The following is an 18,139-nucleotide window of genomic DNA, read 5'->3' as shown; positions in this document are numbered from 1 at the left end:
AAAGAGCGGGGCCGCTGATGTCGAAGAAGAGCTGTGAGTCGTCGCGGAGCACGCGTGCGCCGGATCCGGCCAGTGTGCTGGGTTGCGGGGCAGAAGGGGCTGCTGGGGATGTTCCACAGAGGAGAAACGATGAAGAAGACTCGCCCCCATCGAAGACATCGTGAGGGCTCCCCGAGAAAATTCCTCTTTTTCTCCATCTCATACACTCTCTCATCATTTTTTCCCAGTTTTTAAAACCCCGCCTCCTTTTTTTAATGCGTCCGTCCCTAAGTTATCCCCTAAGCATATATATCACCCAAGAGGTATATTCCCGTTTGCCGCCTTGTTGTTGCAGCAACCACAGAGAGGCATGCACTGTATATCTAAGAGGAGGGGAAGGGAGAAAAAGACCGCAGGTCTAGAAGTGGAGGCGCCGTCTCGAAATCGCTAATGCATCTTACGCCCTTTTTCCTGTTTAGCTGATGTTCGCTCGTTTAAGTCTTTTTTTTCACATTGAATGCGGCTGTTGAAGCGTTAGTCGCTACGCTCGTGTTACCGCAGAAGCGGCCCCGGTTCTAGAAGTTTTTTCCCGCTTAAGTGAAGTCCTGCAGCACAGTTTTCGTATATTTATGTTCGTTCCTATGCTAAAATCTCTATATTCGGGGTTAAAATTACTTTTATTGCTCCGCACACTTAAAGCAAAGTTCTACTCCAAATTTATAGCATATTGCGCGAACAACCAGATTGCAATATAAACCTTGACGCGGTAGTTATTAGCGAACTGAGGCGCTCTATTATGGATTTGCAGTACCAGGCTCAGGAGATAGTTAAAATGCGCAACTATCAATATCTAATTCACCTTCTCTGAAGGGGGAACTAAGAACCTTAAAAAATATTTTATTCTCTAAGAAGGGCTCCGAACAACATTTCATTTATCTGAATTCGACCCGTGTAGCCGACGACGACCAAGTTTTTTTTTTATATTTTCCCTACAAATTTTAACCTGGAGCGCTTTGGAGCGCGTTGTCCTGGCACATTGCTTTTACTGTACATGAAAGATTGCCATATTAGAAGCAGCCAGATATCTCAGCTGGCCCAGGTATTTTTCATTTCGGACATCCAGATGTTGTGAAGGCACATTTAAACTCATTCGTGAATGGTCAGGCGTACAAACAAGTCACGGTTTAGTTTAGGCGACTTTTATTATCAATTTATTGACTCTTTATACCTGCAAGTCCTTCCAGTCGAGTATGCAGAAGAAGAAGCGCCCAGAGACATGTATTAATTACATCATATCGTAAATTTGCTCTCAGAGAGCAAGTTGTACCAAAAGAGCGAAACACTTATACGCGTGTGAGCCCACTCCTCTTCACCATGAGTGCAATACCGAGCGAACAGCATTCTCCATCCCTCCCCCTTCCTTCTTCACCATAAAGGCAGCTTAAGATACCTGGCATCATGTCTGGTCGGGTGGCGAATCTCCCATTGTTATAATTTTTGTACCGCGAAAATATAATGCAGCACTCTATATAAAGCATCGCCTAATTGTTTACCTTATAGCTATACCAGCAACAACAATGTTCCGTTCGGGCACATATGCATAGACGTAAACAACGCAACGAAATACTGAACCATGTATTCGTGCCTGCATCGGGAGCACTCAGAGAGCATTTTTCTTGAACAACAGCTACGGCACTACTGACACGTTTTTAACGAGTACGTAAGATCTGTCACTAGCCGCTTCGTCTGCCGCAGTAATAAAAATATATTAAAAGAAGTGGTAAGCAACTGTCGTCGCAGTGAAATTTTTTGGCGTCCTTCCACGAGGCCACTTAAACGTACGGGCTCGTTGCGCATTTGAGAAAGCAGCGGCGGGAAGCATGAGTGCTCTTCGTATTAATGGGCGACAGCGAAGTTGCGAGGATGAAGCGTGCTTAACCCTCCATTTTTTATCATCCACGCGAGTGCCTTTCTTTGATTCTTTGGCCGCTGTTTGTCATGGAGAGAATGGCGTCCAGTCAAGAGGCTGAAAAACATGCGCAGTGCTTTCTGCGGCACTTGACGTTGGTGTTGCTGCGCAACAGTGATGGGTCTCAAGAGCAAGACCTCAAGAGGAGTGCCGAATACGGATCTATGACTGCGGTTATTATATTTAAAACAATATATAAAACGCCAGCTTCTAGTGTGCTCAGTGTGATCAAGATGCGAGAGGATAAAAATGTAGAAAAGATAGTCACGACACATGAACGCGCTCACTTCATACTTACGAGTCTCTAAATTAAGAAAGAATAAAAAAAATGAAGATTCTGCGTGTTGTTTTCAAAAACGAGTTAATTAAACAAAACACACAACTTTCTTTTCATTATGAGCAACAAACGGTATTCCTTTCTTGTATTTGGGGCGAGATGCCGATTCCTCGGCATGCACTCTTATAGTTTCAGACTGTAGCTAGGGACTTTATAGCAGATTCTTGTATGGTTCCACTGTTCGTGAAAATGCTTGCAGGATGCCGAGCTCGTGCTGCCAGAATTAATTAAGACCGGGAAGCTGAAGTTTTCACTGAGCTCCACAGAGCGCACCTGTTCACCTTCGCAGGCATGCTGTAAGTGGTGTTGCACGATGCCTCATCAGCATAATCCAGTTCACAGAATTACCTCCGTAGATAGGTGCGGACAAAATATTCTTGGGCCCTCTGGCAGTGACGCAAAGCCGAACAGTGCGCTGACATCCTGCAGGTATAGTGTAAAACTGGGCTAACTAGACAGACTGAGTGATCAATATAATGTAATTTTCCAACAATGACAGACCACCAAGTGCTCATATTCTTTCGGCTGCACGTCATGTAAACCGGAAACATGCACAGCGCCTTGGAGAGTTCCAGGGTTTCCTTTTTTGATGATTCTTTTTATCTTATCTTTTTTTTTTTTTTTTTTTTTGCTATCAATTGACCTTTTTCAAATAGCTCTTTGAAGCCACTCTAAGGAAACATGTTGCTTATTAATCTCAGCGTTCCTCACGACTCCATCCATGTAAAATGGGATATGGACTAAACGGGGATATTATTTTATTATTTGCATTCCAAGGGAATGAATGGAGAGCAGGGGACTCCAGAAAATTATGTGGGCGGATGAGGTCAGAAGGTTGATGGATGCAGCTAAAACACAGGACCCGGTTAATGAAAGAAATATGGGAAAGGCCTTCGCCCTGTAGAGGGTAAACAGCCTGGCAGATGATGATGATTATTTTTCATTATTAATCCCGCGTCTGTACTGGAGGTGCTCTTCATAAGTGGTTGGCAGTGGCGCGGAAGCTGCGAGCGCAAGAAAACGGTTTTCATTCACGCGTTGGTGACTGTCGAGCGCACTTGTGGGAGCCGTCGCCTCGTTCTCATATAGATCCATACTTGACTGGAAACCATTTGTGCCATAAAGTATAGGGTATGAAAAGCAGGTGACGATCCAGGGCCGAGTGCGTCCACTTTTTTAGCTGTAACAGCGCTTAAGGTTTCTTTCTTTTTTTTTTGTTTGTTTTTTGAATTCGTTATATCGCTTAGTTCTTCAAGGTGAAAACTTCCTTGATGCAGTAACATCCACATCATAGTCAGTGAGTTTTACGGGTTAGTCGAAAATAAACTATCTTCATAATATTCACGGTATCGTGTCTCCTTCCCCTGTCTGGGCCTATACCGGTGGGCTGCTCTAGTTTCTATGTGGGCCTGGGAGGATGCAACTTTTGAGCGTAGACGCAAGGAGAAGTAGAAAAAAACTGGGACCTGTGAAATGCACTCATGCGCACCCATGCACTCATGGGCGTAGAAAATTTCCTGATTGAGGTGGTGTAATCAAATGATCGGTCCTCTTCGCATTTTTGCCAGCTAAAAGCGGTATTATAGTTTCTTGACGTGCACGTCTCTGGGTAATATGGTCAACCTATTTGCTACTCCTCTCATGCTCGGACAATCACTTAATCAGGCAATGCTTTTGCTAGCGATGCAAAACATTGTTATAATTTTATGCCTAATAAGCACGCAGATATCAATTGAGACCTTTGATGCATGTAGGCTACACGGCTTAACTTGCAATCGCCGAGAAATCCAGCGCGCGGGGCACTGCTTTCGAGACAAGTCCGTCGTCCTGACAAAAATTCATTTTAACCTTCCAATGCATTTTGTTGCCTCTTTCTTCAGCACTCATCGATTATTACTGAAACGCGTTCACGCAACAATGAGTTCAAACATTCTTCTTAAACACTGTGAAATGAAACGCTCCTTGAGTAGCAGCTAGTCAGTTTCCGCTGTGTAATAGTTTTGACGCCAGCAGAGCCGCGCACCATCTTAATGTCATGCGTCGGTCTCATGTGATCGTTTTCCGCTTTTTCGTACTCCGCCGACTTTTTGCTGCACTTTTGTTTTTTTATCTACAGTAGCATGCTGATCAAGTAGCAATGCTTTTGCCATTCTACCTTGGTCTTCTTTGTGGAGGTAATGTGATCGAACACCACATGTTTTGAATGCACAGGTCGTCGCATAACTTATGTATGCACATATACTATTAGCGCAACTATGGCGTATCCGGCGCGCAGCGAATGTCAGAGTAGCGGCTTCTTGGGTGTGCACTTATTCGTTCTTGGTTGCTGGAAAGAATGTTGGAACACAGAAACATTTTTGCAAAATCATTCGCTGTAGGAACACACTGTCACTATACACGGATACTCATCCGCCTTTCTTTCTGAAAATCGGTTGGCTACAGAGGTGCCCGTAAGATGAATTTTCGAAGGTAACGAAATTTCTTCAAAAAATATCTTCCGTGTCCAAGAACTTTACGTTTCTTTTTTTTTTTTTTTTTTTTTTTTTGCGCCTTCCCTCCTCGACCTGACCTGTCCTTGCTTACATCAGGATTGGCGGGTCATTATTGCAATAAAGGAGTCTTCTCTGTGCCGGACGTTGACACGTCACACTTGAAAACTGTATCGAGTCAGAACAACTAGCACTTTGATTTCGCATAGCGCGGCGTACATGGGCGAGGATGGTCACTACAATGCAAATTGACTGACAGCTGACTAAAACCAGCTAAGGTAAACTTGTCGGTGCTAAGAAACACTTCTATATTTCCTGCCATAGTGTGCTCTCAAATCATTCGATAACACGCCGCGTCTTCGTTGTTGTCGCTTTCCAAGTTCAGACAACAGTGTGCAAGAGGTCAGGAATTCAACTGAAAAAAAAAACACAAACAATTCTATGTTTCTCGGAACAGGGCGAGTTAACGTCAAGGGTTTTTTGGGCCTGCTAGGGCCATTCCTTCTCCATGCATTCGCGCGGGGAACGTGTCGAGCCCCCGTAACTAGAGGCGAAATTGGTAAACTTAGCCATTTTGACGCATACGTGCCGCGCAGGAGAACTACTGCAATTCTAACAATAACTGAAGTAAAGTTTAGCGTAATTAAATATGGAATACCGAAGCAGTAATATGAGTGCTCCGCGCGAGCTTGTGCGCGTGTTGTATCGAGTTGTCTTCGATCATTTAGATACCCTGTGTAGCACGGTCCGGAGGTGTCTGCGTTAGCATTAAGGCTAACCCGGACAAAGCCTATCCAAACCAGTCTTGTACACGTTACACAAAACAAGTAACCGATTAGACTTACAATTAAACGTCTGAAATGTAAATAAATGACTACTCTCCTAAATTACAGCCCCTGGGAAGTAACTGAGCAATCTCAGGACCATAAAATTTGTTGTCATTATGCAAACTCGCTCAAACTGCAACGAAGTAGTGCTGCTTGCATGAAATGTTTTTAAACTTTGTGCATTTTCAACAGGATTTATTTTTCTGAGCAAGCTGTCATCAGCAAATATACAGAGTTTCTTCTTTAAGACAAAAGTCGTTGAACTGAGCACTCTATCCAAGTAAGGGCTAGAGGCTAGGTCGGATTTATACCTTATTACGAATACCTTGCGCATCCACTCGAAGTTGCGCAACTATTTGATGTCAGTTTCTGCATCCTCTATTAGGCGCCGCGCTTCTGGGTTGGTTATATGCAAAGCCGCTGTATGTAAGGCTACTGAAATCGTGAAGAAATAATATTACTATTAATTTGTTCACAGCAAAGGAAAGGCGAAGTATCTGTTATACTTGCTCTGTGGAGACCTGAACAGCGTCGTAAAGAATGAGAGGATATTAGAAAGAAAGAAAGAAAGAAAGAAAGAAAGAAAGAAAGAAAGAAAGAAAGAAAGAAAGAAAGAAAGAAAGGAAGAAAAAAAGAAAGACAGAAAGAAAGAAAGAAAGAAAGAAAGAAAGAAAGGAAGAAAGAAAGAAAGAAAGAAAGAAAGAAAGAAAGAAAGAAAGAAAGAAAGAAAGAAAGAAAGAAAGAAAGAAAGAAAGAAAGAAAGAAAGAAAGAAAGAAAGAAAGAAAGAAAGAAAGAAAGAAAGAAAGAAAGAGAAGCCATAGTAGAGGGTCACGGAGTAATTTTGACCACCCAGGGATCTTTAAAGTGCGCTGACATCCCACAGCACACGGACGCCTCTCAATGTCGCCTCCATCGAAACGCAGCTGCCGGCAGTCGGAATCAAAGCCTGAGATTCCTCCTCACAATTTAAAATTAGTAAAGAAATCGGCTGTAGGCGTTTTGGTAATAAAATAAACATGCTATATTTTCAATATTCATAATTTCGATGGTATTTTCTAACGCAATTAAATGCCAACAAGAAACGTTTATTGTCAGAAAACAGCGCGCTTTTATAACAACAAACTAGCTCGGCACGACTTATTTCAAGATGTATCAATGCATAAATGGCGCCAGCTACACAACGAACAAAGAACGGAACTTGCCAGGCAGCCATGTGCCCTGTTGTGCGGCCCAAAATTTGACTCAATCACATATATACGGACGCTTCGATCCTGTAGCCTTTTTGCAAACAATTGATTTACGTTTATAAATAACAAAAAAAAAATTAATTGCCCTAAGCGATAGTGTTTAACTGAGCAGTCAATTGATTGCAAAAATATGAAAAATGTAATTATTTACAAGAATTCGATTACAACTAATCAGCTACGTACAACACTGGCTAGGACACATGTAGGCTGCACTACGACGCGAGTTTGTCCAAGACACCTATCAAAAGGGAAGTAAAACCAGGCATTAGTATCTAGAAAACACACGCGTGAAAAACCGAGAATGTATGGGTGAACCTGATGAGAGCAAAAGCACTCCTTTGTAAGGGGGTGGTGACTGTCGCCACAATTCTCAGCCTTTTTTTTATATATATTAATAAAAAAACCCTAAACTTCAACTACCTTCATCATGGTCTTGAAATAGTTTTCATTAAATTTTTAATTGAGATTCAGCTTCTTTGTCAGCTTGTCCTATTAGTCGACCACCAAATCTCCAAACGCTTCTTGCCAATTTATACTGGACATTCAATCATGTTTCTTTTGCTAGCTCTGATTTCACTAGCGCTCTCTTTTTTACTTTTCTCTCTTTGTTCCCTTCTCTACACGTAGCATAGTGTGCATCACCTAGTTAACCTCCTTGACTATTCATTCATCTATTTCTCTCTCCCTGTATTCTTTGGTATCTCCAAACCATACGACCCCAGAGACAGTGACTGTGCCCACATCGACATCTGTTTAAATACTGCCACATTCCAGTATAAGATGTTCAATTCATTCTTCTAATTAAGAACACATCCTTCTTAATTTGGTTTTTTCACTCTCTATAAAGGTGTACAGTCGACTTTTTTTTCCACTACAATATCCTAGTTTTTTCCTCTGTGTTTTTTACCGGTCGTTTTATGTTATTTATTTCTCCACGCTGTTTCCCTACATACTTTTAATACCTAATGGTTAGTTTCTTGATCTTTTCAGCAGCTTTGATCCTTGCTTTGTCGGGGCGAGCACTTAAATATTTCAGCTGCCCCAATATGTTTGTCCAGTTGCCTGGCGTTTTATATAGCCTTCGTTTTTAGCTTCTCGTGCTTGGAACAAGGATGGCAAAGTTCATGTCACCTCGTACTGCCTCGCTTGCAATCTTGGCACGGGCTCCAAGTACTAATCCTCTAAAAACTCGCTTGCTTATTTTTAACTCCGACCAAACTTCTGCCTCCAAACATAAAACCGCATCCTCAAAGGTAAGCTCTGGCAGAATTATGTGTTGCATCCCATAATATTTTATGTTGCATTATCACGGGATCTCTACGCCCCTTTGTATCCATAGACTCTTCATGCTTTTTTATGCACACCTGTTCTTTGTTTACTCAGACGCCGAGATATTTATATTGCACCAATCTGCCGTCAATCTCATTCACTTGTGAGCACTCGATTAGTCGAATCATCGAATGCCATTAAACATTACTTAATTCCGCTGAAATTGAAGCCTACAATGTCCCTTCGTCTTATGATTGGGGTACCAGCCGAGATTGGCCCGGCTCTTCCAGAGGGCGATGATAAGAATCGAGTGAGTGCCAGTGGGCGCCGGGCGAAGAGCTTCTCCTGCTAACGCCCTTGGACAAGCCCGATGCTGCGTCGCATAGTAGCGACGCACTAAAAGGAAGTTTCCGCTTTGGACAAGTCTGAACATTCGCTACACAAACTGGCACACTTGCCCGCGGCGGCGGCCTCTCCTCTCCCCCTTGAGCCGCAAAAGATTCGAAGCAGGAGCCCAGCGCACTTGATATTATGCCTATTTTTCCGCCGCCTACTGCTGCCTCCGGTTTGAACAGCTATAGCAGTAAATTTTTCCTGGCGCCGCCACGTGTCGAGAGATATCCTTCGCGGGCAGTGCTGCTCGCCTGTAGGGGACGTGGTGAAATCTCCCTTGCCGTTGCTGTGCACAATCGCATGTAGCCAGTAGCTTTCTGCCCCCTTGCCGATGTTGTTCTGTTTCGTACCCTAAATGTGAAAAGTCAACTTTTGTTCCCCTCACCTCGTTTACTCAGAGACTTAATACCCGTGATTTGGCTCGAATCTAATAGTCTGTAATCTAACAAAGCTGTAAACCAATTTAGCACCTGTAAATCTTCCTGGCTGTCATCTGATAGGGCAATAGAGCACGCTTACAATAAACCTGGTAGACGCTGTTCTCCTCACTTTCCTCATAATTTATACGAGAGATAAAAATCCAGCTCGCTTGCTTGCTTGTTTGCTGCCTCACTTCCATATTTTACCTTCATGTAAATCATGAATAGTAACGCTAAAGCAGGTAACCCAGCTTTTATCGTTTGTGTACCTAACAACTGTCGTACATCTTAACCCTTTCCTTTCAAGAACTGCTTTATTATCTCGGTATATTTCCTTTAGTAATTCACGTACGTACCTCTTCCCTATAACTACGCCTTTGAGTATGTTCGGCGGAATCTCCCTCCTAACACGGTCGTAGGCACCATTAGGTCCAAGAAGGCTAAATGCAGCAAACGTTTTGCGTTCTGGCTACATCTACGCATTGTGCTAGCCCGAAAATACTATCATCCAGGCGTCTAACGCTTCTGAAGCTGTTCTGCAGTTTTGCCAGTATATTCCTTTCTATCCATTCCTGTATTTTTAATTTCACTGCCTGCATGGCTAGGCTGGAGGTGACGGAAGTTATAGAGACAAGTCTAAAATATTTGTTCATCTTAATTATCTTCATTTCCTTTATAGGTTAAATTTATTCTGCTCCTTCGCTAAATGTCCGGAATTCGTTTATTTTATGACAGCTTTCAAGTTGCTTGACAACGATCAATCGCTTCGTGGTTCAATTTCATCAATTAGATTGACTGAAAATTCGTCCATCCCTACGGCTGTACATGTAGCTAATTTTGTGTTCCAAATAAGACTGCTCAGTTATAAGGGCTTTTATTATGCATTTCGCAGCTGGTTCTCCATAAGAGAACATTTTCCTATTATATCGTCCCTGAATTATTCGACTCCAACTGAGGTATGTTGTATTGTTTCTTTATAGCATCATTCTCGTCTAGATATTTTACTTCGGTGTACTGAATCTGTCCCTTGTCTACTCCATTTTTTTTACCAAGACAACTTATATAACCCGAATATCTTCGGCCCCCATTGGATCTTGTGGCACTTTTCAGTGATTCATCAATTGGTACGTGTGCTACTTTATTTTACCCAGGACGAAGCTATGCACTTCTAATTCCAACGCGATAGCGTTAAACGGGGCGTTTCGCCGAAAATCCAGCCCTGGCGTCGTCGTTGTGAGCAAAAAAAATGCATACATGGCGCTGACAGGTGTTAGCTGGCAGGTGCCATGTCCGAGCACTGATTCTTCATTGGGTGTGCAACTTAATGCGACGACATGATATCACAAATTCGGGATGAGCTGCCAGCTGGGGTTACTCATGTGAAATGGGAAAGTGTAATAAGAATCCGTCTTACATTGCTCATGGATGCTGAGTTAGTCACACTGTTCCTATAGGTCACGTAGGCACGTTTAAACGGTTTAGTTTAAGTGGGGCTCCATATGTGAGATGGCAGCCTAGGCTATCGCGTCATACCCTTGAAGGCGGCGCTTAAGAGTCTGGCATAAATGTTTTGAAGCGAAAACTTCTCTAGGCTCGTCAACACCGCTCGCTTCGCGTGAACCGGAGCCCCAGATTTGCCACTTCTGCGCATGCGCGAGACCGAGTGACGTCATGCATGGCGCAGGTGGCCGCCGCTGACTCCATCGCCAGATCTTTCGCCGTAGCCGCGCGCAGTGCGCATTTGTAAGGTTGGGAGGGGGCAGGGGGATTATATAAGGCGCATTTGCTCATAGAACAGGCGCATCCACTCGCCATGGAAGGAGAATAAGAAGCAAGAGTCAGACGGCGGAGAAACACTGATCCAGAAGTGGTAGCTTGGGAGTTGGCTTAAAAACAGCAAAGATATCAAAAGCGCATTGCTAGACGAGCGGCTGAAACGGCAGAAGTACGAGAGGGCCGGACGCCTTGCTAAACGGCGTCGCCAAACTTTTCGCTTCGAGATATCCAGGCTTAACCTTAGCTAAGTGACAGCTATTTCTTTTTTTTTTTTTGCTCGCAGGATTTTCATTTTTTTTGTAACTTCTTTAGAAAGCGGCGCCTTCTTTGCCTCCCTGTGTTCTCTGGAAGCTGCCCGCCTTTATTAGATGATTCATTTAATTTCCATAATGAATTATCTTCGTGTCTTCCTCTCTCATTTTCAGCTGACTTCCACTTTTCTTCATGCAACTTTTATAGGAATGAGACGTGCAGCTTATTATAGATCCTCTCAACAGCGAGGGGGGGGGGGGGGGGGCTTATTGTTTCCTCACTGCCTGCTGCTATTAGTTTTAGTTCCAATTTGGTTAGGTTCACTGGTCGCTCTTATACTTCCCAAGTTTCTTCTTTGCTGAAGTGTCCCATTTTCAAGCTAATCGTGAATTTTCATTTTCGATAGTTTGCTGCAGGCTCGTTGTGACTTCAGGATGCCATGAAGTTTGTCTGGTCTGAAATCCACCTGAAACCTTTACTTCAAACTTCGTTTACTAATTCCATAATAACTAGGTTATTCGGATCGCGAACTTCTAACAACAATCTCTCATTACCGTCGGCTTATCCATCCAGGTTCTCGATGGTACCATTGACATTTCCCCCGTTAATTAACTCTGCGCTTTCCTCAAACTGTTTATATTTTCTCATGGACATTTGACTGGATCCCTGTTTTCTTTACTGCATTTGGCAAATTTAAAAAAAAAAAAAAGGCTACCCTAGCCATGCCCTTTTAGCAGCAATTATTCCTGATATCCAAACATGTTCCTTGCAAGCTGGTTTTATCATTTGCCAGTTAGGCCTCTGACACCATTCACAGCCAGCCCAGCCCTCTTCTTCTGTTGTTGTGTTGTGTTGTGCCCTTCCCGCACATTTTTATCGATAACTGGGGTTTCTTCTAGGTGCCTAAGGTATGTCAAGTACAGGGTATGTACACCTTGAACTGCTGTTCTGCTAACCATTTCGCTTTCTGTCTTCCACCTTGCATATTGATGCAATTCATTGTATATATTTAATTTTCTTAGTTTTCTCCCTCAGCCTCTCAATGGTCGGTTTGCTGTATTCGGCCTTTCTGTAGTATGCACCTCGTTCCTCACTGTGAACTGCTATGACTGAACATCTCACGGACACCAAAAAACGACTGCCGTTATGCCTGCTAGGCGTTTGCCAATCTTTGTTCCCACCCTTCTCTAAAATGTATGCCATCTCGCCCTAAACCTGTACCAAGGTTTCGACCTGTGTAAGCCTGCCGACTCGAAGCCTTACTTTCGTCTTCACACACCGATCTCCAAGTTAACTTCTACTACGCCCATTTCGATGCCTCCCTTCCTTCCTAGCACCTCCATCACTGTACTCACCACTATCTGCGCCCTTGGTGGTAAGGCCAGCAAATCCTCTACTTCCGGCACTAACCGATAAATTACTTTTGCTGCGTCACTTTTGAGAAAATAATTCATCTCTGCCTCTATTGTAAACATACTACGCCCTGCAGCTATTGAGGACATTTCTTTCCCTCCTTTCTTGAGACACGTGGGTGTAGCACCTGGTCTTGATGGAAAACACCACACTTTAACCCGGCAATCTCCCTTCACGTCGGCCTCTTCTTGCGTAACTTGTAAGCCAGGTCTAAAAACACAGCGACACATTTGAAATCATTACCACCTATCCCAGTTTTTAGGGAAATATTGTCAGAAAATTCGAAGGCGATGAATACGACAGAGCCCTATACGCAGAATTAAAAAAAGAACTGTGAAAAACTTCGCACTGCTTGTCCATGAATGTGTTTTTATGTGCAATGCACTCTAGCCGATTCCCCGCCGTGGGTATGTGTCATTGCAACTAACGGTATCATCATCATTATCATCATCATCATCATCAAGGCTGGCACATTAGTACGTCAAAAAACCCGCCGTCCCGTTGGCGCAGTGGTTAACTCAGTGGCCAGTGAAACTGGCCTCTTTGCCTGTGCCTCTGCTCGAAACTACTGGTGGCGAATTTACTCCGTCGGCGCTGGAAAAGGTTAAAGGCCTGATCGGCTTCTGACACATATAGGAGAAATGTAAGAAGGCGGCAAGTAAAGTTACTGGACGTCTTTAATAAAATCCTGAATGTGCGAGTGTGAGCTTGTGAATGGCCTCAACGGGCGCCTATGTGGCGACCTTCCTCTCCATCTGCATCACGGGAAATATGTGCTTCAGTCTCCAGAGAACTGCTGAAGTGGTCGCGTCGCTACAAATTTGACGTTAGGCTTGGCATTTGTAGTTGCACGTACAGTAACCACTTCGCCGTACTGCTACTACGTCACAGCTTGTCCTGTGAGGTCTAAAGGCGTCTAGCAGTTGCTGCTTAATATTGACGGATTTACCGCTTTGTGCCTGCGTTTAGCCTTTGCACTTCATCACCGCCTTGGTCAAGCCACCAGAGTCCGAACAGTGCTTTTTTTTCAATGCACATACTGCTTTTGGTTTTCCCCACACGCTATTTTCAGAACGGCTATAGTGTACGATCGCAGCCTTGATATTGTATTGTAGGGCGGGTTGATTGCCGATATATTCAATACGACCAACGAGACAACAACTATAATTGCTGAGCCATTGGGAGGTGCCTAGCTGGCGAAGGATCACACAGAAGAATAACAAACGTGTTGGCAGTGAAAAAGCAGAAAAAAAAAGAGAGATGCATGCCTGGCGCAGACCAGCGTGCGTATAAATTCGACCAATGAAGGGATGCTTAACGGTCCACATTTAAGTGCAATAGAAGGCAAGCACGAAATAAGGGCAATGGAAGGCAAGCACGGGAGCAGAGCAATTTGCGGATCGCAGCTAAGCACTGAGGACGGAAAGGGCACTTAGGGCACATAGTGACTGCACATCGAAACCGGCAGAGTGCCATAACTAGAATCCTAACAATGAGGTTGAGATGTGTGTAGGAGCAGTATTTTGCAGGTACTCACCTACGAGGCAGATGCGAGGAGGGGACCAAAAAACATTCAGCTTAAACTGAGGTCAACATAGAGGTCGAGGAAAAAAAATTGGTATTTGTAACGTTAAGAGGCAGGAAGCGGCAGGAGAGCGCCAGGGAGCAAACGGGAGTTACTGACATTATATTCTCAATCAAGAGAAACAATAAGGAACGGGTGGGACAAGTCTTGCGAAGAGAAGATAGCCCATGGTTACTACGGTTACTGACTGGATTCTGAGAGAAAGCAAGCTTCGGAAGAGGCGGAAAAAGTTAGGTAGGCGTAAAGTATAAGGAGGTTTGTGGGGACTAGGCGGTCTCCGCTGCCACATAGCAATGTTGAGTGGAGCGATGCGCGTAAGGAATTTGCTCCCCAGTGGATGTCTCCAGCCTGGCGATGATAGAACGAATGCCTTAGTTGCAAACCGACTGATCACTTCATACTGTCTGCATATTGAGTGTAGTTTCCATTGTTAATGTTCCACTCACACGGCATCCCTATTAAATACTGAACAAAATAATATCGTCCGCAACAAGCTCACAACATTTTTCATCCAGTACGGTGGCCCTACATTGGATTTGTATATTAATGAGGTGTACATCACCTGAAAAATTACCCGCCTCAGGAGAAAGCTGTTTATTATTTCAGCAACCCGTCGTATTTACAATGGAATTAATAGTGCACCGATTTGCGCTAGGCCATTTCAGGAAAGCAACTAAAGTGTTATTTTTATTTCACAGCCACAGCTGAAATAATTTCACTTTTTTTTTTGTTACAAGTTAAAGGGGCACACAGGGAGCTATGCAACGGCCGTCAAGACCTAGCATCGGTGGCGCTCATTGCACAGAAACGTAAGCTATAGAGCAAGGGAGACCAGGAAAGAGTTGCTTACCCGGCTTATTTTTCCTACGCTCTACTCTTATTGAAAGCAGACTTTATTCTGGTAACTGGCGAGAGACATGGGTTCTTAAATATCGGTTCCGGCATAGAGAGCCAAATGCAGAGATTCCAGTTAAAGAAAAGAAAACCCGCGCTGCCCCAAACCCCAATTAAAACTGCTCGATTGTATATTTGCATCAGAAATCTAATTTGTAAGCCTGTTTTGTTGCTATTTTGTCTACAAGCAATACAATCAATATTTTAAATATGTTTCAAAACACTTATTTCGCTTTCAACAAGAGACTTCGCACCAAAAAGAATTTCATTCTCAGGACTATCCAAGGGACCATTTGCGGATATAAGGAACGTTGCAAAAGCACATCTTACTTTCCTCACTGCAGGCCGCTGACTGTGGGCACTCTCACTCGCAAAAGCACGTCCGCTGCTTCATCTTGGTTTGCCGAGCACTCTGCGGGAAATGTCTGCTCTTACCGCTTATTCTAGACACGATCGCATCGCTGCTGCCAATGTACACATTGTTTGTCGTACCGATCTGTTGGCTTATATTTGCGAGAAGTTTACACATTGAGCAGCGTATACTCTGCCTTCGGAGTCAGGGTCGAATAATTAATACAAAAAGCGTACATTTGAATTTGGAACCTTCAATACCCAGTCTCAAAACGTAACGATCTGCAGGCACTCTTTTTTCAACCTCTGCGCATATTAGGCAGATGCTAGTCCACCGAACCCTATGTCCGGAAACAGCAGACTTGATGACAGCATTAAAAATGTCGCATAGATAAAAACATGCCATATTATGCATGCTCAATTGTTCCCCTCATTGACAAATTAGAGACGTCACGCATTAATAACAATATTTTGTTGCAGAAATAAATATAATTTTAAAGAACTTCCCTATTCTAAACACAAATTGTAGGAGCATCGAAAACTGCCAACATGACTTACGAACCGGTAAAAATCCCGCTTCCAGCAATACACTTTTGCTTGCTTAACATTGTAAAAAATCTACTAAATTTAGCGAGAAAACCGCTAACTTGGCGAAACAATCTCAGTATACCACTTACCTCAAAGCTGAGATATATTCAGGTATAATGAGCTGGACTTTTGGTCACATTTACGGCTGTTGTTATGCTATGGTGGTGCCATGGCTACTGAAATCTGAGACAGACATCAGCGAACAAAAGAGTAGCTAAATGAAGTGGAAAATAAACACAAACTACATTTCGACACTATGAATTTGGTACTAGCCGTTTCTGAGCACAGATAATTTGGTGAATTTGCTCGTTCAACCTGATATAGGCAAAGTAGTCCGATGCTCGCCCCACCCGATAATTGTATATAAGGATTTCCAAAGAGTATGCAGGGTCTACAAAGTTAAGTCTGCTGGAACCGGTAAATTGATTTACATAGAATAGTTAAGCAGAAGAATAATAATGAATCTTACAAAACAAGATGAAAGGAAGACCAGGAAACACAATCTTTAAAGGTAGCTCGGAATAAGATGACATTTAACTATGTCATCTCGCGCAAAGTTTGCACGCTTCCTTCCTTTCATGTTTGCTTCAGTTTACGAGCATGGTTCCTCAGCTCTTAACTGACTCTGCCTTTAAGGGGTAATTGAGTCTCAGAGTCTGTGATCATCTCTAGAGCCAATCACGTCAAAGTTTCTGAGCCCCGTAGTACTAGAAAATACCAGGTTAAATTTCTTACTGCATTACTGTTTGAAAGTAGACTTCTCATCCATTGCTTTCCTAGCCACTACTAGGTGCCGAGCAACTGCTCTTCTCAGCTACGCGAAATAGGCAGAAGGGAGCGAATTGTCGATTTCATACATACTGTTGAATAAAATATCGACTGCATAAAATATAATACCCTTCGTGTAATTAATAATGCATGCAACATCCTCGCATTTTCTCTTTAGCGTGTAATTTATGCTTCTTTCAACGCACTTTCTAGCTAGAAGTTTGAGCTATTTGTGAATGCTTCTGTGACCATCATGACTGTCACCTGCTGTTTCTCGTGTAAATGAAAAAGTTCAAAGTGCGTTAGATTCTCCTGCGACGTGATTCAGCTGTGCCGTACATCAGTGCGGTTTTTGGAGAAGCGAGTTCATGAAAAGTGTAGTTTGTTTCTGCTTTCTGTTTTCAAAAAAATTGCCGGCGCTGATTTCCAACTTGATAACGCAGTGCTTCAGATCTAATTTGTAGCTCATTAAACAAATCGTTGTTGTGTGATTGCCTCGTGCTAGGGGTACCTTTGGAAGTACATAGTCACACAGAATTTTTCACTCTGTTGTCGTACTCTTGTCAGCTCGTGCATCCTCGAGGACTCATGCTTGTTTCCTGCTGGGCCGCTCTCACGTACTAATCAGACTGCACCCATGCTTATCGGCAAGGTACGTTTGATGCTGACCCAAGATAAAATTATCCCGATAGTAAATTAAAGACCGGATAGAACGCAAGCGACACCAAGCCGATACACATTTTCCTTGGCAGTAAGTTGTCATATTTATGCCCAATATGATTTTTTTTTTTTGGAAGCGAAGGGGGAGGGGGGAGCGGGGGTTATTCTAGATAATTCTTGCTTTTACGAAACGAAACGTTATATAGAAAGGTTTATAATACAACTCCGCGTATAACATCGCACAGCAGAAGCAAAAAATAGTCTGCAGGAAGAAAGTAGCGAAACAACCGAATAAAAAGAAAAGGGATGGCCCAGCTGACTGTACAATCCGGGCGGCTGAGGGAGAACGCCGGCTGAGGTCGGTGTAGGGAGGAGACGAGAAGTGGGGAGGCCTACTTTGAAATGACAGATTGATGCCTCTGTCAGCCGCAGTTGAGCGCTCGAGTGTACGAGACGCCCACGTCGGGGTCTCCAATCTCGGCAACGTTCGAGCGCGCACGCACTCGCGCCAGGACTGAGCCTTCATTTCGTCTTCGTGGCGGCGTCCATTGGCTTTCGCTGCGTTTGATGGCGCTAACCTCCCCTCCCGCGTCCCATTTCCCCTTTTTTCCCCGCAAGTCCTCACATCCTCGATATCCCCACTTTGTTCAGAGGAGCGCGCACCGTTTCAGCTTTTTCGTTCCTTTTTTATTTTTTTTTTTGCCCTCCTACTGGGAGCGCTTGCCGTGGCGGGTGTGAATCTGCACTTGTGTCCCGAGATCGGTGGCAATCGTGATTGGTATTTGCGCGATGCTTGAAGGGAAGAAGCCACTCGTCCGAATGCTTTCTTGCGTGGTGGCTGTCTTCATGATCGGGGCTCACGGATCGGCGTGCATCTTCGACGCTGCAGTTTCTGTCGACGTGTTAAGAGCAGCCGCGTATA

The 18,139-nt window shown here is 43.7% G+C and overlaps 1 long non-coding RNA gene across 4 annotated transcripts in view; it reads right to left on the bottom strand.

The window, feature by feature from the left end:
- The window catches only part of LOC146198548 (uncharacterized), a 407,190-nt gene extending 390,582 nt beyond the window's left edge, over positions 1-16,608 (bottom strand). For all 4 annotated transcript variants that reach the window (XR_014704998.1, XR_014704999.1, XR_014705001.1 and 1 more), the window contains exons 1-2: positions 16,525-16,608; positions 15,879-15,972 (exon numbers count right to left, since the gene is read on the bottom strand). This is a non-coding gene — a long non-coding RNA (uncharacterized LOC146198548). The remainder of the gene's footprint in view (positions 1-15,878; positions 15,973-16,524) is intronic.
- Positions 16,609-18,139: the final 1,531 nt, after the last annotated feature.

This window comes from Amblyomma maculatum, chromosome 2 (assembly GCF_055883805.1).
Source record: "Amblyomma maculatum isolate TAMU_Amacu chromosome 2, ASM5588380v1, whole genome shotgun sequence".
Classification (NCBI taxonomy): Eukaryota; Metazoa; Arthropoda; class Arachnida; order Ixodida; family Ixodidae; genus Amblyomma; species Amblyomma maculatum.
This window is presented reverse-complemented; position numbering and strand designations above follow the sequence as displayed.